The 25,012-nt window shown below is 43.8% G+C and overlaps 1 long non-coding RNA gene across 1 annotated transcript in view; it reads left to right on the top strand.

Moving 5' to 3' along the window:
• The window catches only part of LOC122550822 (uncharacterized), a 114,716-nt gene that overhangs the window by 17,596 nt on the left and 72,108 nt on the right, over positions 1 to 25,012 (top strand). The window lies entirely within an intron of this gene.

Below are 25,012 nucleotides of genomic sequence, written 5' to 3'. Positions count from 1 at the left end.
TAGAGTGCCAGATGGGTTGGAGGTAGGGAGTCACACGGGGAGGGTACAAAGTGGAAAGATAAGTGATAAGTGTTTAGGATAGAGGGTCAGGTGGGCAGAAGGCTGGCACGGTGCTGGGAAATTCAGGTTGGGTCTGCGTTGGGTCTGGTGGGATGGGGTATCAGATTGGACCTGGCAGGTATGGGGGCTTGGTGGCAAGGCTGTAAGGGGGTGACAGGTCTTGAGGGAATGAGCTGAAAAATGTGTTGCTGGAAAAGCGCAGCAAATCAGGCAGCATCCAAGGGGCAGGAGAATCGACGTTTCAGGCATAAGCCCTTCTTCAGGAATGAGGAAGGTGTGCCAAGCAGGCTAAGATAAAAGGTAGGGAGGAGGGACTTGGGGGAGGGGCGTTGGGAATGCGATAGGTGGAAGGAGGTTAAGGTGAGGGTGATAGGCCAGAGAGGGGGTGAGGCGGAGAGGTCGGGAAGAAGATTGCAGGTCAAGAAGGCGGTGCTGAGTCTGAGGGTTGGGACTGAGATAAGGTGGGGGAGGGGAAATGAGGAAGCTGGAGAAATCTGCATTCATCCTTTGTGGTTGGAGGGTTCCTAGGCAGAAGATGAGGTGCTCTTCCTCCAGGCGTTGTGTTGCCATGGTTTGGCGATGGAGGAGACCAAGGACCTGCATGTCCTTGGCGGAGTGGGAGGGGAAGTTAAAGTGTTCAGCCACGAGGCGGTTGGGTTGGTTGGTGCGGGTGTCCCAGAGGTGTTCTCTGAAACGTTCCACAAGTAGGCGGCCTGTCTCCCCAATATAGAGGAGGCCACATCGGGTGCAGCGGATGCAGTAAAGGATATGTGTGGAGGTGCAGGTGAATTTGTGATGGATATGGAAGGATTCCTTGGGGCCTTGGAGGGAAGTGAGGGAGGAGGTGTGGGCGCAAGTTTTGCATTTCTTGCGGTTGCAGGGGAAGGTGCCGGGAGTGGTGGTTGGGTTGGTGGGGGGTGTGGACCTGACAAGGGAGTCGCGGAGGGAGTGGTCTTTCTGGAACACTGATAGGGGAGGGGAGGAAAATATATCCTTGGTGGTGGAGTCTGTTTGGAGGTGGCACAAATGACGACGGATGGTACGATGTATCTGGAGGTTGGTGGGGTGGTAGGTGAGGACCAGTGGCGTTCTGTCCTGGTGGCGATTGGAGGGGTGGGGTTCAAGGGCGGAGGAGCAGGAAGTAGAGGAGCTGCAGTGGAGAGCATCATCAACCAGGTCTGAGGGGAAATTGTGTTCTTTGAAGAAGGAGGCCATCTGGGTTGTTCAGTAGTGGAATTGGTCCTTCTGGGAGCAGATGCAGCGGAGACGAAGGAATTGGGAATATGGGATGGCGTTTTTACAGGGGGCAGGGTGGGAGGAGGTGTAATCTAGGTAGCTGTGGGAGTCGGTCGGTTTATAGTAAATGTCTGTGTTGAGTTAGTCGCCCGAGATAGAAATGGAGAGGTCTAGGAAGGGGAGGGAGGAGTCTGAGACGGTCCAGGTAAATTTGAGGTCAGGGTGGAAGGTGTTAGTAAAGTGGATGAACTGTTCAACCTCCTCGTGGGAGCACGAGGTAGCGCCGATACAATCATCGATGTAGCGGAGGAAAAGGTAGGGGGTGGTGCCAGTGTAGCTGCGGAAGATGGACTGTTCCACATATCTGACGAAGTCTTCAGGGAATGTCAGGTCAGGATCTGTGGGTGTATAGGGTGTGGGGCAAGTGTAGAGTCATAGAAGTGAACAGCATGGAAACAGACCCTTTGGTCCAACCCGTCCATGCCGACCAGCTATCCCAACCCAATCTAGTCCCACCTGCCAGTACCCGGCCCATATCCCTCCAAACCCTTCCTATTCATATACCTATCCAGTTGCCTCTTAAATGTTGCAATTGTACCAGCCTCCTCCACATCCTCTGGCAGCTCGTTCTATACATGTACCACCCTCTTTGTGAAAAAGTTACCCCTTAGGTCTCTTTTATATCTTTCCCCTCTCACCCTAAATCTATGCCCTCTAGTTCTGGACTCCCCGAACCTAGGGAAAAGACTTTGTCTATTTATCCTATCCATGCCCCTCATAATTTTGTAAACCTCTATAAGGTCACTCCTAAGCCTCCGACGCTCCAGGGAAAACAGTCCAAGCCTGTTCAGCCTCTCTCTATATCTCAAATCCTCCAACCCTGGCAATATCCTTGTAAATCTTTTCTGAACCCTTTCAACTTTCACAACATCTTTCCGATAGGAAGGAGACTAGAATTGCACGCAATATTCCAACAGTGGCCTAACCAATGTCCTGTACAGCCGCAACATGACCTCCCAACTCCAGTACTCAATACTCTGACCAATAAAGGAAAACATACCAAATGCCTTCTTCACTTTCTTATCATTTACTCTAATATATTCTTAAGTGGTACAGTGTATTATTTTGCTTTATAATGCCCCCGTGAAATGTTTGGAGGTTTTCAACTTTCTTTGTGTGCAGATCATGGAGTCATTGCATCACAATTATGCAAAAGATGCCATGCTGGCTCTCTGTAGATCAATCCAATCAGTATCATTCACTGCTTTGATTTGGAGGTGCCAGTGTTGGACTGGGGTGTTCAAAGTTAAAAATCACACAACACCAGGTTGATGAAGGAGCGACACTCCGAGAGCTAGTGTGCTTCCAATTAAACCTGTTGGACTATAACCTGGTGTTGTGTGATTTTTAACTTTATCCACTGCTGTGTTTGACTGTTTGAAAGCTTTCACAAATGGCTGAGTTTTTACCATCTTTGAGGGTCAGTTCAGTGATTTCCTTTTGGCTATTACAAAGCTCGCCCAGATAACAGAAGTTGAAATTGTTGCTAAATGCTTTTCTGTATTCAGGTTAGGAGGATGTTTTTGACACAGTTGTTCAATGGAATCTCATTATGAACTCTTGACTGAGCTCCAATAGATTCTGCTGATCAGAGATTGTTGACAGAGCTGTAAAGGAAGTTGAGCTTGGCTATTTTAACATACTTATGTGATACCAAAGAGAATAGTGGATTTTAAAAATTGATTTTGAGTGCCATTTGTTTGTTTTTACTGGTATGTAAACTTCTCAAAGAGTTTTATATATATTGGAAACTGAATAACTCTGTTGGGAGATGTGGAGAAGTGAGTGCACTGATGTGTGGGGAGGGGCTAATGCAGTAAGGTGATATGGGGGTGTGTGTTTATGAGGGAGTTCAGGGCCGAGGGGATTGGGGTGGGATATATAGGTGCAGGAGGAGTTGAGGGTGTTAAGGGGGACAGGATGAGCAGGATAAGTTGAAGTAAAATGGAAATGGGGGAATGGGTCTGTATTGTGGAGTGAGGATGCTGTGAGGTGAGGAGGTGAGAAGGGTAAGGGAGGATACTCTTCTCCAGATCTGGGCTGTTGTGTTAGGAGAGACAGGAGTGAATCAGGGGAAGGGATGCCAATGTCCTGAACTCCCAATTCTCAAGATGGAAATCTAGCCCCAGGTGGCACAACTTAAGCTGTCTTCCTTGTGAATACATTAGTGCACGTAGGAGCCAGATGATCAAGAAGAAACACATGACATAAACTTCTCAAAGTTGTCTGAGCCAAACAGACAATATACTGCAGTGCTATTTTTAATCTCTTTCCAAAATAAGTATGGTCAACTGATGTGGAGGAGGCTAAAAGGGAGAAAAATTTACAAAAACAGAACTGTTTGTTTGAAATGTTTTTATTGGTAAATCGATAATTATTGGATTTCAAGCTAGAAATCACAAATATATGAAATGACACAGATTTCCATTTTCAGCATGCTGGTTAGAACTTGCCTGTAACATCCACATTTTCTTTCTTTAACCAAATCTGTAGCTTATTTAAAATAACTAGTACTCTGAGATTAGTGTGTCGCAGAATTTCAACCTCAAAGTTTAGTGCTTATCAGAGTAGAACACATTGGGAGGTGATTACATATTGGTATTGACACTGAACTAATCCATTGAACCAGGGAATGTTCTGCAACACTGGGCTCAAATCCCTGTACAGTAGATGGCGGAATTAAATAATAATCTGGGCATTGCTGCTGGACCGGACTGAGTGAGAGATGGTGAGGGCAAACACAAGATGGAAAAACATACTTGACCTCATCCTCACCAGTCTAACTACTGCAGATAGATCTGTATTGGTAAGAATGACCACTGCACAGTCCTTGTGGATATGAAGTCCTGTCCTCACATTGAGGATAGTCTCCATTGTGTTAAATAGGATAGACTTTGAACAGATCCACAAGTAAAGGCTGGGCATCAATGAGCAGCAAAATTGTACTCAAATTCAATCTGCAACTTCATGGCTCAGCTTATTTCCCAGTCCATCCTTCATCAAGACAAGGATTCAATGATGAGGGCAGGAGGAAATGCCAGGAACAGTGCCAGACATTCCCAAAAATTTGGAGCCAACCTGTTGAAACTGTAACACAGGACTACTTGCATTGCAAACACATAAACAGCAAATAATAGATGGTGCCAGGCAATTACACAACCAATGGATCAGATGTAAGTTCCAAACTCCTACCATATGCAGGCATGAATGGTGGTAGACAATTATACATTGACTGGAAGAGGATGCTCCACAAATACCCCATCCTCAATGATGGGGAGCCAAGCACATCAGTGCATCTTGACCTCCCAGGTACCAGTTTTCTGTAAATCCCATAAAATCAAGATGGGGGCTGAAGGAAGTGGATATTGCAAAGGCTACATTTTGGTAATAGTGCTGATGATATGTACTCCAGAATCAGCTCCAAGCAGTTCCAGTACAGCTTGCAACACTGGCATCTACCTAGCAATGTAGAAAATTGCCCATCAACAGTCTGTGCACAAAATGCAGGACAAATCCAGTCCAGCCATTTCCCACCCCATACATCTACTTCATCAGTAAAGTGGTAGAAGGTGTTTTCAAGCAGCAGTTGCTTAACAATAATCTTCTATCTGATGCTCAGTTTGTATTTTGTCAGGGCCACTCAGCTCCTGACCTCATTACAGCCTTGGTTCAAACATGGACAAAAGAGCTAAATTCCAGAGGTGAGATGAGAATGACTGCTCTTGACAGCAAGCCCACGCTCACATGAGTTGAAGTCATATCAAGCCCAAAGAAAGACATTTATCACCCTGGCAGATAATTCATCTCAACTCCAGAACATCTTTACAGCAGTTCCTCAGGGTAGATATTTTCTAACCAATCTGTCTAGATGTGTGATTGTGCATCTCTGAAGCAGATGGGATTTGAACCCGGTCTAAAGATAGGTGCACTGCCTCTGCTCCACAAGAACCTTCAGTTCCTCAGGGTAGTGTCTTCGGTCCAACCATTTTCAGTGTTTCATCAATAACTTTCACTTGATCGTAAGGTAAGAAGTGGGCATATTTTCCATTTATGAACCCTTGGGGTTCTGAGATAGTCCATATCCAAAAGCATCAAGGCCTGGACAATATCAATGTAGCCCTGGCAAAAAATAAACTGAGTATCAGTGAGAAGAATATTGTTAAGTAAGTATTGCCTGATATCACCTTCTATCATTTTATTGACAATCAAGAGTAGATTGATAGGGTGCAAATAAACCTAGGGAGGTTTGCTAGTGCTCTTGGGGGGGGTTTAAACTAACTCGGCAGGGGCATGGGAACCCAGATTGTAGCTTCAGGGTGCAGGGCCTGGAGTGTAGGGAGGTGAGGAACATGGCATCAATTTCCAAGGAGGGTGTCTGTAAACAGGGAAGTGGTTTGAAGTGTGTATACTTCAATGCAAGAAGTATACGAAATAAGGTAGGTGAACTTGCAGCGTGGGTTGGTACCTGGGACTTCGATGTTGTGGCTATTACGGAGACATGGCTAGAACAGGGACAGGATTGGCTGTTGCAGGTTCCGGGATTTAAATGTTTTAGTAGGTTTAGAGGTGGGGGTAAAAGAGGGGGAGGTGTGGCATTGCTTGTCAAAGATAGTATTACAGCGGTGGAAAGGACGATGGATGAGGACTTGCCATCTGAGGTAGTTTGGGCTGAGGTTAGGAATAGGAAAGGTGAGGTCACCCTGTTAGGAGTCTTTTACAGGCCTCCTAATAGTCCTAGAATCATTGAAGAAAGGATTGGGAAGGTGATTCAGGAGATGAGTGACAGTAATAGGGTGGTTGTTATGGGGGACTTTAACTTTCCTGATATTGATTGGGAAAGCTATAGCTCAAGTTCGTTAGATGGGTCAGTGTTTGTTCAATGTGTGCAGGAGAGTTTCCTGACACAATATGTAGACAGGCCAACAAGAGGTGAGGCCATACTGGATTTGGTTCTGGGTAACGAACCAGGCCAGGTGTTAGAATTAGAGGTAGGTGAGCACTTTGGGGATAGTGACCATAATTCGGTGATTTTTACACTCGTGATGGAGAGGGATAAGTGTGTACTACAGGGCAAGAATTATAGCTGGGGTAAGGGAAATTATGATGCGGTGAGGCATGACTTAGGATGTGTGGCTTGGAAAAGTAGACTCCAAGGCAAGAGTGTAAATGATATGTGGAACTTGTTCAAGGGGCAACTATTGAGTGTCCTTGATAATTATGTACCTGTCAGGCAGGTAGGAAAGGGTCGTGCGAGGGAGCCGTGGTTTAATAAGGAATTGGAATCCCTTGTTAAATGGAAGAGGGCGGCCTATCTCAAGATGAGACGTGAAGGTTCAATTGGGGCGATTGAGAGTTATAGGGTAGCCAGGAAGGACCTGAAGAGAGAGCTAAAAGCAGCAAGGAGGGGACATGAAAGGTCCTTAGTAGATAGGATTAGGGAAAACCCTAAGGCTTTCTATAGGTATGTTAGGAATAAAAGAATGACTAGGGTAGGAATAGGTCCAGTCAAGGATAGTAGGGGGAAGTTGCATGTGGAGGCGGAAGATATTGGGGAGACACTGAATGAATACTTTTCTTCAGTATTCACTCAGGAACAGGGCATTGTTGTCGATGAGAATACTGAGGCACAAATAAGTAGAATGGATGGCTTTGAGGTATGTAGAGAAGAGGTGTTGGAAATCCTGGAAAAGGTGAAAATAGATAAGTCCCCTGGGCCTGATGGCATTTATCCTAGGATTCTCTGGGAAGCAAGGGAGGAGATTGCAGAGCCATTGGCCTTGATTTTTATGTCCTCTTTGTCTACAGGAGTAGTCCCAGAAGACTGGAGGATAGCAAATGTGGTTCCCTTGTTCAAAAAGGGGAGTAGGGATAACCCTAGTAACTATAGGCCGGTGAGTCTCACTTCTGTTGTGGGCAAAGTCTTAGAGAGAATTGTAAGGGATAGGATTTATGCACATCTAGATAGGAATAATGTGATCAAGGATAGTCAGCATGGTTTTGTGAAGGGCAAGTCGTGCCTCACAAACCTTATTGAATTCTTTGAAAAGGTGACGAAGGAGGTTGATGAGGGGAAAGCGGTAGATGTGGTATATATGGATTTTAGTAAGGCGTTCGATAAGGTTCCCCATGGTAGGCTACTGCAGAAAATACGGAGATATGGCATTGAGGGTGAGTTGGAGGTTTGGATTAGGAATTGGCTGGATGGAAGAAGACAGAGGGTAGTAGTTGATGGCAAAGTTTCTTCATGGAGTGCCGTCACTAGCGGTGTTCCGCAAGGATCTGTTTTGGGACCATTGCTGTTTGTCATTTTTATAAATGACCTGGAAGAGGGGTTAGAAGGTTGGGTGAGCAAGTTTGCGGATGACACGAAAGTCGGAGGAGTTGTTGACAGTGAGGAAGCATGTGGCAGGTTACAGCAGGATATAGAGAAGCTGCAGAGCTGGGCAGAAAGGTGGCAGATGGAATTCAATGTAGCTAAGTGCGAGGTGATTCACTTTGGGAAGAATAACAAAAAGATGGGGTACTGGGCTAATGGTCGGATACTTGGTAGTGTGGATGAGCAGAGGGATCTTGGTGTCCATGTACACAGATCTCTGAAAGTTGCCACCCAGGTAAATAGTGCGGTGAGGAAGGCATATGGCGTACTGGCTTTTATTGGTAGAGGAATTGAGTTCCGGAGTCCTGAGGTCATGATGCAGTTGTATAAGACTCTGGTACGGCCGCATCTGGAATATTGTGTGCAGTTTTGGTCGCCATACTATAGGAAGGATGTGGAGGCATTGGAACGGGTGCAGAGGAGGTTTACCAGGATGTTGCCTGGTATGGAAGGAAAATCGTATGAGGAAAGACTGAGGCACTTGGGGCTGTTTTCACTAGAGAAAAGAAGGTTTAGGGGTGACTTGATTGAGGTGTACAAGATGATTAGGGGGTTAGATAGGGTCGACAGTATGAACCTTTTCCCGCGTATTGAGTCGGGTATTACAAGGGGGCATAGCTTTAAATTAAGGGGGGGTAGATATAGGACTGATGTTAGGGGTAGGTTCTTCACTCAGCGAGTCGTTAGTTCATGGAATGCCCTGCCAGTAACAGTGGTGGACTCTCCCTCTTTATGGGCATTTAAGAGGGCATTGGATAGGTATATGGAGGATAGTGGGTTAGTGTAGTTTAGGTGGGCTTGGATCGGCGCAACATCGAGGGCCCAAGGGCCTGTACTGCGCTGTATTCTTCTATGTTCTATGTTCTAAATTGGCTGGATTTGATTTGTCCTGCAACCATGTATAGGATGTCTTGGGCAATTTTCTACATTGCAAGTCAAATTCATGCCACACAAGTCCCAGGCAAAGAGAATCCTTGACATCCAATGGCATTACCATCACTGAGTTCCTCCACTATCAATATTGATGAGAAACTCAGCTGGATTAGTCATATAAACACAGTAGCTGCAAGAGCAGATTAGAGTCAAGGAATCTTGCAGTGAGTAACTTTCCTCCTGACTCCCCAATCCTGTCCACCATCTGCAAGGCACAAGTCACAAGTGTGATGGAATACTCTCCACTTGCTCAGTTGTGTACAGCCCTAGCAACACTCAAGAAACTTGACAAAACTGCCCACTTGATTGGTACCACATCCACAAACATTCACTCCCTCCCCCACTGACACTCAGCACTGGCAGTGTGTTCCACTGCACTGCAGAAATTCACCAAAGCTCCTCAGACAGTACTTTCCAAACCAATGACCACTACCATCTAGTGGACAAGGACAGCAGGAATACCACAACCTGCAAGTTCCCCTCCAAGCCACTCATCCTTCCTGAGTTGGGATTATATTGTCATTACTTCATTGTCACAGTGTAAAAATATTGAACTCTCTACTTAACAGCATTGTGAGTCTACCTAAAGCAAATGGATTGCAGTAGTTCGAGAAGGCAGCCCACCACCACCTTCTCAAGCTCATCTCGGTATGGGCTATAAATGCTGGCCAAGACAGCGATGTCCATGCCTGTGAATAAACTTTAAAAAGCTGCTTCTCAATATCAATCTGAAGCATTTGTAAACTGTATCAATGTTAAAAATACTGGCATGAATTTTGACTTTCAAGCAGTGAATAGATTGCATGAGCCAATTGCCCACCCATTCTAGTGGAATAAAGGTCCCCATCATCTTGACGCTTGGGTTTCATCGAAATTCAGCAGGCAACCTGTGAAATATGAATCAGGGACTCGGAATCCATTCATATTACTCAAGGGCACTCATCACGAAGGTAAGCTGCTGAGGTCCAGGGAATAGTGTGGGATCTGGGGACGTAGTGATGAGTTTGGCACAATTCTGGAAGGTAGTTATCTTATAGTAGCAGCATACTTGTTTATGTTTATGGTATCCTCCCCTTACGTCCGCCATCATATTTTCCATTTTTACTGTCTCTTATTGATGACATTGTGAATACGTCAAAGAACTATTTGTAGAAGAGTGTGTTTGGACTGTCCATTGACCATTAACATTTGCACAATGGAGTCTCTTTTCCAGGAGACACACAGCCAAATGTTAATTTGGTTTAAATCCAGTTGATGATTATAGACAAGGAATTTGTGGCAGTGGTTTTCTTTTGTAACTCGTCATGTTCCTCTGATTAACCAGTTAACTTTGGCACTGCATGCAGCACAAGGCAAATACTTGAATAAAGTGAACATCTGACACTCTTGGCAGGAAATGCTTTCCAATATAACACAATCAATAACTTGCAGACTAAATATATGCTTCACAAAACACCATTATTACTGTGCATGATACATGAGGCTGAGAATTTTACATCAACTTCCAAAATAATGCTGGCTGCCTAACATCAAAATGACTTTCAGCGTTATTACCATCTGACTGATCATCATGATTGATGAACAGTTGGTGAGCGGAATGGGGCTATTCTTAAAAATAATTGCATGTATCCAGCAACTGGCAGAGCAATGACTCCTGTTGGATTAATTAGGCAAAAATCAATCCTTATGTGCTCTGTATTGGCATTGGGAAATAAATCTAAAAAGGTCAAGTTAGTAGAATGCAATGTCTTCCTCCATGAAGACAACTGAAATAAGTTCAACCCATTTTTTGGGAGGCACACAGGGCGACTGCCAAAAATAGATGCTGGCCTCCTTGTGCATTGTAATGTTCATCTGGAGCGACCCCACACCAATTGAACAATAATACTACCTCAGGCCCTTCCTGGTGGGAATCAGTAATGGCTTGTGGATGGGGATGCGACTTTGGGCAACAAGAGCTACTCCCTGGGAAGAGTTCATCACAATTGCAAAGGAGCAGGCCTGGGGAAGGGTATCAAGATTTCCTTTCCATGGCCAGGGTCGCATTTTTGCTCCTTTTCAACTGAAAAAATACAGTGAAAACCCAATTACAATTTTACTTCCTTCGATCTCTTCTGCACTTGTTCCTGCCTGTCAATACGTTTCTCTGGTGACACACTAGACATGGGCCAGGGAATTGTACATTAGGTTCACTTGAGTTCCTACTTTCACTATGCTGCCCAGAACTTTTGTGTTTTATGAGATCATCACCTGCTTGTCACAAGGTCCTTACTGACCTAGATTATCTTCCAATCTCTTAGTGCCTTAAATTTAGAATTTTCATTCCTATGTTTGAGTTACTCATGCCTTATTGCTTTCTATCTGCTTAATTACTTGAGGTTCAAAACTTCCCTGAAATATTCCTTTAATCTGACAATTTGCTATCTCCTCTCTTTACATTGTAAAACAATCCCACTATTTCAGGCTACTGACAGTGAATGTTTTGAGGTTTTGGAATTCATGACCACGAACCAAACAGTGTTGCTGTGCTAAAGGATGATGTGGTTATGTTGTTCTGTATGTAATGTACCAAAGAGGGTTGGATCGTTTTGAGATTGATGTCCTGAAGTTTACTGAAAGTACTAGTTATTTACTTCTCTCCAATATCAAAGACTTACACACACACAGTTTGCGTCCTTTGTTTATTGATACTACTTTACATTACACACCTTAACTGACTGACTACATTGATCCTATGATGGACAGAGTAGTTGAAGGTGAGGTGGCTACCTTCATACTGAAATATCATGTGTCATGATATAATATAACTTTTAAAGATACAGGTCTGTCTGGTCTGGAGTTTAATACAACAAAAGAGTTTGTCATTAACAGGTAGATCTGAATTTGCGAGGATCTGAGTGTGTTCTTTTATAATTGCAAGGTAGTGACAAGATTCTGCGAGAAGCTTGAATGTCATTTGTTTTTAGTGGTTGTTCATTTGCATGTCAGCAAGATTTTTGTATGTCCTTCCTGCTGAAAACGCTGTGAATTATTCAGAACAAGAACTAAGATGTCTGTCTTCACAGTGTGAGCAGCTGCTCTTCAGCTCGTTCTTGGATTAGATTGAGTCTGGTCTTTATTTTGGCAGTAGTTTTCACCAGATGTTGATGGAATGTATGATTACATGAACCAGAAACACTCCAAAGCAATTTTCAAACTCCTGACTCAAGCTCAGGGCACAGAAACGAAGATCTTTGAATGCCACTTTCCCAAATGCCATTGGGACGACAAACCTCAAATATTTTCAATAAACAGGTGTTTAACTTGAATGGTTATCAAATGGTAACTGCAGTTCCAAATGTCCTCAATTAGACTAGTGGGATATTACTGATGCAAATATTAAATGATAACGAAGCCCATTATTGTCGTTAGCAATCACTTGTTCTCTGAAATGAATCCATAACTTGTGAATCTAAGTTTCTTGTGAATCTCAGACTTTCTCTTCTTTCTGTTTTCCATGCTGTATGTTACAGAGAAGTCCAGAAAGCCCACCACTGTTTTGAGTCTCCTAAGTCATCTAAGAGGACCTCAGGGTCCTTTAATGTAATGTATCATTGCTAAAATTATACAGCAAGCTTTCAAATAAACCTGTTGACTATAGCCTGGTGTTGTGTGATTTTTAACTTTGTCCACCCCAGTCCAACACCAGCACCTCCACATCATGCAACATTGTGACTGAGAGTTAGGTATGTGGTACCTTACGTGCTGTCTTGACCACAGGTCATAACCCCAGAACACATATGGACATATCATATTTTCATTCTAACATATGTTTTTTTTAAGAGATGGCACAACATTCCAAAAGTGACCTAACCAATGCCCTGTAAAGCTGCAACATGACCTCCCAACTCCTATACTCAGTGCTCTGGCCAATAAAGGAAAGGATACTAAATGCCTTCTTCACTATCTTATCTACCTGAGACTCCACTTTCAATGAACTATGAACCTGCACTCCAAGGTCTCTTTGTTCAGCAACACTCCCCAGGACCTTACCATTAAATGTATGAGTCCTGCCTTAATTTACTTTCCCAAAATACAGCAGCTTACATCTAAATTAAACTCCATCTGCCACTCCTCAGCCCATTGGCCCATCTGATCAAGATCCCGTTGTACTTTAAGGTAACCTTTGTCACTATCCACTACACCTCCAATTTTGGTGTCACCTGCAAACTTACTAACCACACCTCCTATGTTCACATCTAAATCATTTATACAAATGATGAAAAGCAGTAGACCCAGCACTGATCCTTGTGGCACTCCACTGGTCACAGGCCTCCAGTCTGAAAACCAACCTTCCACCATCACCCTCTGTCTACTACCTTCGAACCAGTACTGTATCCAAATGGCTAGTTCTCCCTGTATTCTATGTGATCTCACCTTGCTAACCAGTTTATCCTTCCTATCAGAAGGATGTTGTGAAACTTGAAAGGGTTCAGAAAAACTTACAAGGATGATGCCAGGGTTAGAGGATTTGAGCTACAGGGAGAGGCTGAATCGGCTGGGGCTGCTTTCCCTGGAGCATCGGAGGCTGAGGGATGACCTTATAGAGGTTTAAAAAATCATGAGGGGCACGGATAGGATAAATAGACAAGATCTTTTCCCTGGGTTAGGGGAGTCCAGAACTAGAGGGTATAGGTTTAGGGTGAGAGGGGAAAGGTTTAAAAGGGACCTAAGAGGCAACATTTTCATACTGAAGGCAAAGAAGGGGAAAATGCTCTTTCATCATTCTGAGTGCAGCCAGTCAGGCTGGTCAAAAAGAAGCTGGCCAAAAGAGTTTCAATGAATCTTATGGTAGATTGGTAATATCCCTACCTGCGTACTGGGAGACCAGGGTTCCAAATCCCACCGGCTCCAGCGGTGTGTAATAACATCACTGAACAGGTTGTTCAGAAAATTAGGTTAACCTTAAAAACCAAGAATCTCAAATCAACTGTTCAGCTAATAACAGCAACACTACCAATAACATCATTGCAACAGCAGCAACATTCTGCCATTAACTCATAGAATGACCCTAATATTTCCCTTTAACCTATATATTGACTTTTTATTCTTATTGAGTGTGTGGGTGTGCGTGTGTGTGGTAAACTCACTTTTTTAAACTCACAAAAGAAGCATGGTTAAACTGACTCTTTTTAAAACATTAATTCATGTGCAGTGAGAGAATGGTAACCACAAATGAGGGGATCTTTTAAAATTAATCTTATTGTGACCATCCAAGGGGGCAACTCCCTTACCTGGGAGTTTGACACTTTGAGGTACCCTGCTAGCTACCTCCTCCAGTACGGAGCTATAGCAGTGGTCAACTTGCAGCTTAGGAGTCTGCAGATAGAAATGGAATGAGTGACCACCAGCTAGATAAAGGCAGGACCAAGTGCATCAGGCTGTCTAACTAGATTTCTTTCTGAATTGCACTGAATCTTGGCTAACCCAAGTGTACAGGGTGTTGGGAGGGTGTTACAGGAGGAAGATTAGGAAATTATTAGCAACAGAGGATATCAGTAAGACATTTCTCCAATCACTGAATTTAGACCAGTCCAGTATGTTCACTAGGTGGAATCTGGTTAGAGATCTCAAGCGGTTATTGAAGAACAGCCAGCAGTTATGGTGCAGATCAGTATGAGTGACAAAAGTAGAAAGAGTGATGAGGCCGAGCAGGCAATTTTACTGGGTTTGGAAAGAAACAAGCAAGTAGGACCCTTAAAAGTAGTAAGCTCCAGATTAATTCCAGTGTCATGCATTAGTGAGTTTAGAAATAGGAGGATACAGAAGCTGAATACCTGTTTGGAGAGATGATGCAGTTGGGATAGTTTTCAATTCTGAGGACATTAGGGCTGTTTGTGAGGCAGGTGGGTCCTGTACAAGTTGCACCACAAATGAACTGTGATGTGCTGAAGTGATGGTTTGCTGGTGCTGAAGGGAGGATTTAATCAAACATGACAAGGGAATCAGAACCAGAGGGCTGGGTGCACAAATGATTTGAAGATGTAGATCACACTGAAAGATGTTTTCATGCTGTACATCTCTATGACTCTATAAAAAAGAAAAGTATTAAGGGGCATCAGATTAACAGGTGATGCATTAAGGTCTAAATTAGATTAACAGGAGTGTGGTAAATAGGGTAGGTGAGCTGCAGGCCTGAATAGCCACATGGAAGTATGATGTGGTGGTTGTTATATGAGGTAATGGCTCTGAAAGGGTTAAGATTAGAGACTACATTAATCATCACCCAATCTAATGATATCATGAAGTATTTGGTGGAGAATAGAGGAGTCTAGGCCAAGATCCCATGGAGACAGATGTGTCACCAATGTCTCCTAATAGGCTTTACTACTATTCTAATTAGCCCATGTAACTTGGAGCTATTATTATCATGGTGAGGGGGGTGACTGAAAATGACATCCCTTCATGTTAACTTCAACCAGCGTGGAAATCAAACTTGTTCTGTCAGCATCGCTCTGTATCACAAACCAGCTATCCAGCCAACTGAGCTAATTGACCCCCAAAGATGGCTTTTACTGATGCAGCTGAAGATGGTTGGGCCTAGGACAGTACTCTGAGGAGTTCCTGCAGCGACATCTTGGGTCTGAGATAATTGATCTCCTTTGTATGCAACTATCTACCTTTGTGCTAAGTCTGGGGCCCAGCAGTGGAAAGTTTACTCGCTGGTTCCCATTAACATTAGTTCTGCTCAGGCTCTTTGATGCCAATTGCAGTTTGACTTCAAAGGCAGTAGCTCTTACCTCATTTCTGGAGTTCAGCAGTTTTGTCCATCTTTGAATAAAGGCTATAATGAGTTCAGGAACTGATTGGCCCTGGTGGAACCCAAACGGAGCATCCTTGAACAGGTTAGTTTTGCATACGCCACTTATTAGCACTGTAGATGACTCCTATCATCAACTTGATGACAAAGCACAGACTGATGGAGCAATATTTAGTTGGGTTGAATTTATCCTGCTTTTTGTGCAAGAGCACACTTGGATAGTTTTCACATTGTTGGGTAGATGCCAGTTTTGTAGCTCTACTAGAATGGTTTGGCCAAGGGTGTGTCTAGTTCTGGAGCACAGAGTTCCAGTTTTATTGCTAGAATGTTGCTAGGGCCCTTGGCTTTTGCACTATCGAACACTTTCAGCCACTTCTTGGTATCATGTTGAGTGAGTTAAATTGGCTGAAGACTGGTATTTGTGATGCGGGGGACCTCAGAGAAGCAATTGTAATTAAATGCAGGACCACATTTTTCTGTCAAGAATTGCAGCCCCCATGGTGTCAAAGCCATTTATAGGAAAATATGAATTGGATTTGCATCCATGTAGGATTACTAAGACTGTCCTAATTAATTTTCATACTGGGAAGTTGTGCACACAGTTTATTTGGATTAAAAGCCATTTCCTACCGCTTCATGTACAATACACTATGTTACCTTGTTCACCCTAATTTCAGAGTCATTGGGGTTTCACACTGTTCATTGCCATTGAATTGAATGCACTCTATAGTGATATATAATTGGTGTCTAGGTACAAGTTTAAAAACCTTGTAATCAGTTTGTCATATGACCCATTGAAATACCACTGCCCTATCTTCAATAAAGAGCTGGTGCAATGGTGAAAGTTGGTTACCTGGCATTGAATAATATAATTTTCTGATAAGTCAAAAAGGAGAAAAGTAAATTTTTGAAAAGTCATAATGATAATCTAGTCAGCATAATTAATTGTGCACAGTTATCAGTGTTTTTAGATGTGTGCTTTTATTAACATTGTTTTATCTTGCACATAAACAATTACCAATGTTATAAAAATCACCAGTGCACACATGTATGCTTGTTCACTGTTAGCTAACTTTCAGTCAGGTGTAAAGCCGGTCTTTTGTACGTCATTGTACCTTGTGGAGAGGCAATGGCCGTTTGCTTTTATCACTGGACTTTTAATCCAGAAGGGAGAGAGTAATGACTGCAGCTGCTGAAGATCAGAGTCGAGAGTGTGATGCTGGAAAAGCACAATGGGTTAGGCAGCATCCGAGGAGCAAGGGCATAAGCCCTTCATTAGGAATGACATGGGGTTTATGCTCGAAATATTGACTCTCCTGCTCCTCGGATGCTGCCTGACCTGCTGAGTTTTTCCAGTTACACTCTGCTGTTAATCCAGAAACTCAGCTAATGTTCTGGGCAATCAGGTTCAAATAATGCCATAGCCAATGGTGAAATGTGAATTCAATAAAAATCTAGAATTAAGAGTCTAATGGTGACCATGAGTCCATTGCCAATTGTTGGGAAATAAAACTCATCCAGTTCACTAATATCCTTTCAGGAAGGAAACTGTCATCCTTACCTGGTCTATCTTACATGTAAGTCCAGACCCACAGCAATGTAGTTGACTCTCAACTGTCCCCTGAGCAATTAAGTATAGACAATAAATGCTGGCCCAGCTAGTGATGCCCAACTGAATTTAAAAAAAGCATTGTATTTGTTTTGTACACTACAGCTGTTAAAACTTTGGTTAAAAGCATTTTACAATAAGAGTAATAATTATAAATTGTTGGAGACAAAATATAATTTTTAAAAAATACAAAGTTAGAAGTCAAATTTGTTCTGAAATTTCACGAACAATTTCAGGAAAACTGCAACTTGTAAATCACACAATCTGCATATTCGTCTAAAGGGTGTGATTTCATTAGATGAGCTATTCTTCTCTTTATAAAATGTATGTATCTAGGCAAGAATGTAACCTTATTAAATATTGGTGAGCAAAGCACACAGATACTTTATTCAAAGCTACAGGGCGTTATCTGCTTGACAGTTTACTATGGCTTACTTCCCAGAACAAGCTCCATGAACTCTGTTACTTTCTGACTGCTGCAGCAAGGTTACATGTCAGGCGATGCTGTCAGGGGTTTCTTTGTAACAAATTCACCAATCTGTTCTTTCAGCAAACATACATGATTTCTGCAAATAGAAAACTGGGGAAATCCTGCTGCAGCACACTATTTTACAATAACGCTTAAAAGATATTTATCCCTGGCATTGGTGTGGGCTGTTGAACTGTTCCAAGTGAGGTCATTGCAGGAAGGTGCTTAAGTGGACATTGTGCCTGTGGCTGAAAGAAAGTAAAAGGTCAGCCAGGATTCCTGCTTCCAATTGCTAAGCAGTGGATTCTGCTATAAAGTGGGTGAGGACAGGATAGAGTTCAGAACTCATTTGTTGATTTTATTAGATTTATTTATTGTCATGTGTATCTTGCTACAAAATACAGTGAAAAGTATTGTATCGTGTTGCCACTTTCTGGCACCGTCTTAAAACACAGAAAGATAAACAAAAACATAGAACATATAGGTGGGAAAATGCAGAAATAAGGTGTTCAACTTTACTTCTTGTTAAAATGCTCCAACCTGAGCCATGAGCCTAATGGCCAGGCACGAGTCCCCCCTCACCATGCCACTGCCGCAAGGAAGGTCGCCACTGTTTGGCACCAACCCACCTTAACTGATGCTGCTCACCACTATGAGTCCTCGCTGGACCTCGCTAATGCAGATACCATTAATGCTGCCAGGTACCGCACTGGCCCAAACTCGACTCTGTCACCATCATGTTGCTAGCCTAATCAATCTGCGCTGCTGAGCCTACCTGAATAGTGCTGCTGAGACAACTTGAACTGTGCTGCTGGACATACTTGAACTGCGCTGCTGGGCCTATTCAAACTGCAGTAATGAGTCTATTCAAACAACACTGCTGGGCCTACTCAAACTGCGTTGCTGGGCCTACTCAAACTGCGTTGCTGAGCCTACTCGAATTGCACTGCTGGGCCTACTCAAACTGTGCTGCTTGGCCTACTCAAACTGCACTGATGTGTCTACTCAAACTGCAGTGCTGGGCCTATTTAAACTGCAATGTTGGGCCTACTCAAACTGCACTGCTGGGCCTATTTAGACTCCACTGCTAGGCCTACTCAAACTGCACTGCTGGGCCGATTTAAACTCCACTGCTAGGCCTACTCAAATTGCACTACTGGGCCTTCTCAAACTAGGCTGCTGAGTCTACTCAATGCCATGTTGCAGGGCCCACTCACTGCCTCCAATGCCATTGCCCCAACTGAGCTTTTCTCCAAGTTGTAAGTAAAATAAGATAGAAGAGAAAGAAAAAAACAAGAGAAGAGAGGAAAAAAAAAGAAAGAAAAAGGAAAGCAGATGGTGTGGACAAATCCCAGGCTCAAAAGCCTCACCCCACCACCATTTAATGGAAGGGTTGTCTCTTTCAGTTACAAGGTGGAACAGCACTAAACACTCATAGACAAGGATGCCAGCTTACAAAGGACCTCCATTAGAATTGGATGACTGTTTGACCAGACTTTTTTTTTGATTGGTTCTGATTTGGATGTTGCTAAGCAATTCAATTGTTCCAACTCATGACTTTCCAGGGTATGCACTCTCCTGGATACAAACCTAATAGTTATCATACTCAAATTAGGTCGTCAGTTTGTTTTGTTGTCTCAAATCCACATGCTGGCAACAACTGCGATGGCTTGCCAGCTGGACCCTAAAGGCAATTTTAGCTGTTTGGCCTAGGCTTGGCTTTGTTTTGGGGATTTTCTGTGAGCCAACCTAAGAGACCCTCTGTTCAGGATATGTCCAGAGTGAAGCTATGCAGTTACCTTCATCCAGATGTTGTTCCCCAAGCTCAGTCGGACAGGCAAGAATGTCCACTTCCATTAGGATGCCCTGAAACTCATTTGCCCTACTTGCCATACTTTCCATTCTTAAAGTCAATTGTAGTGCCTGTTCGAAATCCAAATGGGCTTCAAGCCAGTAGGTGCTTTTGCATGGTGACATCATCAATCCCACATACCAACTGGTCTCTAACCATCTCTTTTGGGTGAAATCAAAGTCACATGCCTCTTCCAGTCATTTTAACGTTATCAAAAACCCTATCACGATTCCCTTGGTTCTCAAATTGCCATGCATAACTGAAACAGCTGGTGGTGATTAGGGAAACCAAAGGGCCAGAATTAAAACCTTTTTGGATTCAGAGAGACCAGATCGCAAAAGAGGTCAGCATATTATTATGGGAAACAAGAGCGATTGTCCTGAGCAAAGGTTGCAGTTAGATACTGGCTGAACTCCTCTAGGGTCATCCAGGGCTCTGGATGAAAATGCTGGCGAGAAGTTATGTCTGGTGGCCAGGCTTAGATACTGACATAGCCATGTTAGTGGGGCAGTGCCAACAAAGACAAAATTATCCACAAATAGCTCCTTCACATTCCTGGGGATGGCCAGATAAGTCTTGGACTTGGTTAGACTTTAAACCCATGAAGGAACCTGTATAGTCAATGTTCTTAGTCATTGTGGAAGCCCACTCAAAGAGTTCAATCACCAAACACGGGGATAACAATAGAAAAACTGTGTGCATCTTTTTCAGTATGCAGACTCCAGGAAGTGTTGATCACAGGTAACAGGCCACAATAGGGAATTTGACTGTTTCTTAAAGTCGAATTGTGTTCGACACATAAGGACAGCTATACACCATCCATCATCCAATGGTCTGACAGAAAGAGCAGTCCAAACTTTGACGGCAGGCTTGAAGAAACAGCCTATAGCCTCGCTAGATACCAAGCCATCATGGTTCTTATTTGATTATAGCACAAACAATTCCGCATGCAAGTACAGAGATAGCACTGCAAACTTGCCAATGAGTAGAAGACTCCATACTGGATCTTCCCATACCTGGGGGATGGGAGGGGGGGGGGTGAGGTTGTGTGACGAGGCATCAGGAATGCCAGTGCCAGACCCAAGACTCTACCAAGTGAGAGAGACAGTTTAGTACAGAGGATGAAGTTCATGGAAATGGTCCTGCATGGGAAAGGGACATGATTGACACAAGGTCAGGACCAGTGATGTATAAAGTTCAGGTGGGTGTGATGGTCCTGAATAAGCATGTGGACCATATGAAAGCCACAAACTCGCAAATGGTGCAGGAGCAAAATGTGCCCAGATCTTTGGCGCTATCAGAAAATCACCTGGAACCTCCGGGTTTATCTTTTCCATTAAGGGTAAATGAGGGTTCTGAATCCGAGATGGATGTGACAGATGTAGCCACGTTGATGTCTTTGCTGGCAGAAGAAGAAAGTGAATTTCTACTGAAGCAATACTGACGCAAGAGGTGAGCTCCCGTATGATATCAGACGCCACGTTGGAGGAACTTGATCCAGTGCTAAAATGCCCCAGGAGGGTCTCCAAGAGAAAGTTGAAACTTTATTGCTGGAACAGCACAGCAGGTCAGGCAGCATCCAGGGAACAGGAGATTCGACGTTTCGGGCACAGGCCCTTCTTCAGGAATGAGCAGAGAGTGTTCAGCAGGAGAAGATAAAAGGTAGGGAGGAGGGACTTGGAGGAGGGGCGTTGGAAATGTGATAGGTGGAAAGAGGTCAAGGTGAGGGTGATAGGTCGGAGTAGGATGGAGGCGGAGAGGTCAAGAAGAAGACTGCAGGTCAGGAAGGCGGTGCCGGGCTGGAGGGATTTGGCTGAGACAAGGTGGGGGGGAGGGGGGATGAAGAAACTGGTGAAGTCCAAGTTCATCCCCTGTGGTTGGAGGGTTCCCAGTCGGAAGATAAGACGCTCCTCCTCCGACCGTCGCGTTGTTGTGGTTTGGCGGTGGATGAGTCCAATGACCTGCATATCCTCGGTGGAGTGGGAGGGGGAGTTGAAATGCTGTGCTACAGGGTGGTTGGGTTGGTTCGTCCGGGTGGCCCAGAGGTGCTCTCTGAATCGCTCCGCAAGTAGGCGGCCTGTCTCCCCAATATAGAGGAGGCCACACCGGCTGCAGCGGATGCAGTAGATGATGTGGGTGGAGGTGCAGGTGAATCTGTGGCGGATATGGAAGTTTCCTTTGGGACCTTGGAGAGAAGTGAGGGGGGAGGTGTGGGCGTAAGTGTTGCACCTCCTGCGGTTGCAAGGGAAGGTGCCGGGAGTGGAGGTTGGGTCGGTGGGGGGTGTGGATCTGACAAGGGAGTCGCGGAGGGAGTGGTCTCTACGGAAAGCTGATAGGGGAGGGGAGGGAAATATATCCTTGGTGCTGCTGCTGAACACTCTCTGCTCATTCCTGAAGAAGGGCCTGTGCCCGAAACGTCGAATCTCCTGTTCCCTGGATGCTGCCTGACCTGCTGTGCTGTTCCAGCAATAAAGTTTCAACTTTGATCTCCAGCATCTGCAGACCTCACTTTCTTCTCCAAGAGAAAGGACAGGCCTTTGTCCTTGGACAAAAGACTTAACGCAATCAGCCAGCTGGATATTATTGAATATGTGGAGAGAAATCCAAGTTAACATTTTGGGTCGAGTGACCCTTCCTTTGAACTTGAGGCACATTTTGCTCCTGTAATGTCTGAGGTTCTGAGAAAGCATCACTTGACTCAAAGCATTAACTCTGATTCCTCTGCACAGATGCTGCAAGATCTGCTGAACCTTTCCAGCAATTTCTGTTGATTTACAGCATCTGCAATTCTTTGGGGTTTTTTTTCTCATAGAATATGAGTTCCCTGATTGGGGTTGATAATCTGGCCCAATCAGGGAACCCTGACTGATAGATCAAAAGAGGAGTATCAGAATTCCTGATCTGTTGGCAAGGGCTTCCTTGAAATAACTCCACGGAGGCCAATATCCCATCACCAAGTCACCTTTCATTTACATGTGTAAAGCCTTTGATTCTGGGACATCCTCATTGAAATCAGCAGCCAGCGTGCCAGAAATTCTTCCGCTCCGGATGCTGAGTCTGATGAGGCTGTGCCAGACTCAAGAACTTTCCATGTGTAAATGAAAGGTAACTTGAACAGAATACACACTATTGTCATGTGCAGTTGAATGAATGCAGTGAAAAGTCTGTTGTGTCACCTCTTGGCTCCATCTTAAATACTGGATACCTAGATACTTTAAGTGTTGTCACGGAATTGAAATAGCGGAAAAAAAAGATTAGCATGGGAATACAGAGTTTAAAAGTCCAGAATGAGAATAAAAAGTATCTTTAAAGTACTCAAGTTACAGACCTTTTCCAAATGAGCCTGCGTCTGCTGGGCTTCAGAACATGAGGCCACTCTGCTGGTGATGGGATACTGACCGCTGTGGAATTATTTCAAGCCAGGCTGACCAGCTAGTACAGCCTGACCCAGTATCAGCACCATACACCATGCCTTCGGGGACAGGTGGAGAATAACAGAACGTCCCTCAGTCATCGACCACCTTGCCAGTTCTATCACTTAGATTGCACTTCCCAATTGCACCAAATTTCAGAAGGCCACTTAGATAACCACTCAGGGTAAGCACCCGGTGAATATATGTAAGTGCTGTCTCATGTAACATTGTTAACTTTTAATGTAGTTCAACAGTAATGATTGACTGTGTATTGACGTAATCTATAGTAGTTATTCTTGTGATTCTCTTTGGAAGGGGTTGAAAGGACTGAATGAAGAAAACCAGACAGTCTAGCATGTGTGTGAACAGCAAAGTGCTGCAAAGCACCAGCCACTGGCAGAAAAATAGCTCTTTGAAAGGCACCTGTTCATAAAACATTAGTGCAGAGGAACACAGAAGCCGACCTAGAGAAATCTACAGAGAAAGTTCGACATTCAAAGACAACAGTTGGTTTTTGAAAGTGATTTGCTGTAAATTTAAGAGGTAATTTACCAGACTAGTATTGTATAGTGGAAGGTAAAAGATAGATTTAAGAGGAAGGAGTTGTAAATAGTTGTGGTTTTAATGTTCTCTGTTGGACTTAAAGAATAAAATTGTTAATTTTTACTTAAAATAGTGAAATCTGGGATAGTTCTTTGCCTCTTGAAACTTAACAGATGCATGCTCATCTGGTATCTGGATAGTTGTCTTAGGAGTTATTAGATTTGGCATCAGAGATATATACCTTTTCATCTAGCAAAGTCAACCATCAACGTTGTGCTGGGGGTCAAAGATACTCACAATGAATGAGCATCCCATTCTCAGATCATTGTAGCAGGATCTGCTGCCAATAGACACACACTGCTACAGGTTGAGGGCATGGAAGCCCCTCCTGCCTACAGCTCCAAGTTTAAATGAGAGGTTTGCATGGCTATCTGTGTACTGTCTATGGACCTTACAGAATTCTGTAAGCCTGTCAAATCATAGAACTCTTCCTCCTTTCCAGCAATAGGGAATAAAATACAATCATTCCCCTAGAGTGCATGGAACCATAGAAACCTCCCTAATGCAGATGTGTACACAGGATTGAGAGATTGTGATATGAAAGTTAAGTAACATGTGGCATCCTGGAAGATTTCAGTAGCATGAAAATTAATTGTTTCTGTGAGCATGATTACCACAGACAGCTTGCTTCAATAATTTTGCTCCATGACTACTCAGCTCTCTATTCATAAAGCACACCTTCCTCATGCATAGCTCCTGTCATATAAGAGCAAGCAGCTCACCTTGGCCTCCAGTCCATGTCTGTCGCAGTAGCTGGTGCTACATTTCCTGCTCTCATCTCCTCCTCCAATTTCTCAAGAAAGATTACCCTTCCCTTGCTGACACCTGAGATGTCCAATACTATAGAGTAGCACAGTCCCCACTCTTTTTACGGCAAAGTGCTGGCAAAGTATTGATAGTTAGTGAAGCCTTAACAAAGTCTTCCAATAATGGTGGATTGTTACTAGAATGAAAAAAAGCCATTGCCTCATCTAATCGATGTTGACTCCCTACAGTGTAATCCATTGAGTCCCACTTCCCTGATTTATCCCCATAGTTCATCAGGCTTATTTCCCTCAAATGCCCATCCTTTTGAGATTATTCATCACTTCCACCACCCTCTTAGGCAGTAAATTTCAGATCAGTGCAACTCAATGCTTAAAAACACGATGCTGTTCCTCACATTCCTCGATCTATTTCTTATACTACAACTTAAATTCGTGCACCTCTGCTCCTTTTGCCATCAGCTAATGGGAGCAACTGAAAAATCCTCTTCAAATGCAGATTGGTCTGTCAATTTCAATTGACAATTGAATATTGAATACTGTACTTGGCTTTAAGTGCCACACACATCAGCCTTCGGAATAAATGGTTTAAACCAATGCAGCTGGTCACCGTTGGGAGAGGTCAGTGAATGAAGCCTTTAATTAAAATGTCAGCAGGTAATTTAGTCGTGAATCTAGATGGAGGATAGAGTTCATGGTCTGAAGTTATTGAGTCTTGAAGGCTATAAAGTGCCTGAGCAAGTGTTAGGCTTCACTGAAATATTGCAGTGGGATCAGACAGAGAAGTTAGCATGAGACCAAAAATGGTTTGCTCTCAGCAGAGCTAATGCTTTGTCTG

This window comes from Chiloscyllium plagiosum, unplaced genomic scaffold (assembly GCF_037043375.1).
Source record: "Chiloscyllium plagiosum isolate Xiang-an unplaced genomic scaffold, Cpla_swu_hap1 HiC_scaffold_6, whole genome shotgun sequence".
Lineage (NCBI taxonomy): Eukaryota > Metazoa > Chordata > Chondrichthyes > Orectolobiformes > Hemiscylliidae > Chiloscyllium > Chiloscyllium plagiosum.
Note: the sequence above shows the minus strand (reverse complement) of the source record. Positions and strands in the feature narration are given on the sequence as shown.